Source organism: Silene latifolia, chromosome X (genome assembly GCF_048544455.1).
Source record: "Silene latifolia isolate original U9 population chromosome X, ASM4854445v1, whole genome shotgun sequence".
NCBI classification, from domain to species: domain Eukaryota; kingdom Viridiplantae; phylum Streptophyta; class Magnoliopsida; order Caryophyllales; family Caryophyllaceae; genus Silene; species Silene latifolia.
Genome location: NC_133537.1, coordinates 254364161 through 254367197, shown reverse-complemented (window position 1 = coordinate 254367197; position 3037 = coordinate 254364161).

Genomic DNA, 3037 nt, shown 5'->3' with positions numbered 1-3037 from the left:
TTGGAAGTTGAGAGGGAGATCGTGGGGAATTGGATAGGGGTAGTTGAGGAGATAGGCGGCGTGGTATTGATGGGACTCCTTTGATGGTCCGACTTTTTAGGGAAAGCAATTCCTATCATTGCATTGAACAAGTGGATGGCAATTACTTTGGGGGTAATTGTTTGGGTTATTTTTACACAAAAACCCGCTTGATGACATGGCAACTAGCAATTGGATCGAAACAGAAGCAACGGATTAACAAAGTGGCAAAAAAATATCTTAATCAAACCTCACACAAAGCTGCAGTCAAATACAAGTTAAACAAAACCCGTGAGACTCGGTCCAATAACAGATCCCACAAAAATAGGGAAGTTGAGAGAAACAGGGAGTAGGCGCTGAGGAGGAGCGGGTCAAAGGGAACGACTATAAATACAAAGCAAAGACAAAGCAGCAGGGATCATTCGATCAATCATTCACTCAAACTTCAAGTCTTCACTCCACAAAATCATCATCAGCTCTATACAAGAGCATTAGTCGTTATTTTCGCCATAATTGTAACATTACATTGTTCCTCCTCAGTACCCCAGAAAGTCTTAGTGCATACATTTGGCGGGACAATGACTCCCTCCGCGGTTTTTCCCACATTTGGGTTTTCCGCGTCACCAACTTCTTGTGTCCTTTTGTGGACAACGGGCCGCCCACGGGGGCGCTTGGTGAAGGTCGAAAACAAGCGTTTGCATTTTGTATGGAGTCGCCACCAATTTTTATGGGAAATTGGAACCGTTCGAATACCTCGTGTCATGTCAAGACACAAAGTAGTGACATGAACACTAAGCAATCGTTACCCTTAGCATTCTATGTCTAGAATGACTCTCGTGGATGCCAATGAACACGGGTGCTCACGGAGATCTGGAGTAAGGGGTGAGGGTACGTATTAGGATGCTCTTTTGATCGAACACCTAATCCCGCCCGCCTCGATAGCGGCCTCTACTAATGATTAGGGAAGTTATTTATACTCGATATATCGTCGGTTGTATGCATGCAATGCAACATCCAAGTTTTAATCCTAACATGTGAGAATTAATACTAAGTCGGTGAACACGTAATTTAGCATGCAATTGGGTCGAAGTAGGATTTAATGCTGATTTACATGTGAAAACATACAAGCAATGAAAGAAATACAATAATGAAAATACAATAATGAAAATTACAATAATTACAAAGGATTAGGCGATTTATGTCGAAAATACCTTTAAAACGGATGATTTGATAAAAAGAATAAAAGAAAGAAAGAAAGAATCAAATAAATTAACGAACAGGAATTAGCGTGATATTACGGATAATAGTCAGTTAATACGTAAACTAATTAAACTAGGTCAAAGCAGAAACGGGGTTCAGGGACAGAAATCATCCTGGAACAGCGCAGAGATCGCGCCCTCTCTGGAAGAGGCGCAGCGATTCTTTGCGTCTGTTCCAAGGGTGAGTTCTGGCTGTGAAGCCGGAACTGCAAATCGTTAATGTTAATTGGTGATTTTAATGATCAATTAAATTATTTACCCGGATGAAAGTGATTAACATGTTATTTACATATGAATGATGGTCATAAAAGCGATAAAACATGAATAGGATGAATCGGAAACGGATTAATCATATGAAATTACGATGAAAATATTAATGAGTCCTCTATTGAAATAAGTCAATTAGGCTAAATACGACGGATATGCGATGAATATGACAAAAGACAGATTAAACTATATCAAGGACGAATTTCAGAAACCCAATATGGATGAATTGAATCTCTACAATCCGGAATTGAATTTAATGACGAAAACCCGCAAATATTGATTATTAGGGATTTAAGTCGGATTTGTGACAAACTAAACATGTGAATGACGATGATTATAACATATATGGAATTATCAAACTATTATGTGAAAGGATTAAAGAGAAACATACGGAAACAAATAAGAAAGACGAATTACAGAGAACGAAGAAGAAGAGAAGAAGCAGGAACTGCGGCAGCCTCACGAAGAGGCGCAGCAGGAATTGCGCTCCTTCGAAGAGGCGCGGCGATTCTTGCTGCGTCTTTTCTCGATCCTGTCGCTTCCTCGAAATCCGTAAAAAGAGGTTTTAAAGACGGTTTTAGAAATCGGTTTTAACGAGGTACTTTCGACGTAGATCTTACAATTGTGGTACGATAATTAAAATACAATGAATAAATAAGGATTGTACACCCTCAGACTTACATGTTGAGGAAACGAGAAGGACTAAGAATATCGATTAGTGATGCTCGACGCGAATGCAAGGAAAGCGCCCTCGTAAGAGGAAAACGATTGATTAATTAGATTGATTATTGTGTAGTTGGTCAAATTGGTCGGTCATGCAAACGGAGAGGCTGGTACCCGGAAAGATCCGAGCTTACGTGGTCGAAAGTTCAAGCACGTAGGCGCCAAATAGTAAGAACAAAGTCTAGAATGCAAAGGGAGAAGAGAAGGGCGGACACTCGCGTGAGAAATATGAGGAACGAAGGCTCCTATTTATACTAATCACGTGAAGGAATTAGGGTTTCGGAGACTCTTTGGAAGTGAATCTCGGAAAGATATGAAAAAGATACGTAAGACATGCAGAGAAGGGCCTGGGGGAAGAGGCGCAGCGAGCCATCGCGTCTCTTGGAAGAGGCGCAGACTGCTGCGTCTATTCCCGGAGGTTTCCTCCCGTGAAGAAAGATTTCCGCGTTTGAGTTATGGTAGGACGGAAATAATTCGATTATCTTATGAATATTACGGGATATTATTTGCCGAAGATAAAATTTGTGAAATACGGAATAGAAATATCCGAACATTCCGAGAATATTCGACTCGGATTTAACAGCTTATCGAAAAATGGAGACGGTTTTTGACCCGACTCAATGTACTCTAATTATCGCCAAAACGACCGTATCGGGACGTAGATGACATCTAAGAGGTAGACATTTAATATTTGAGCAATCACTTGACGATAATCTTACGAACTGTCACAAACCGTTCCGCGTATCAAACATGCGGCCCAATCATCACCG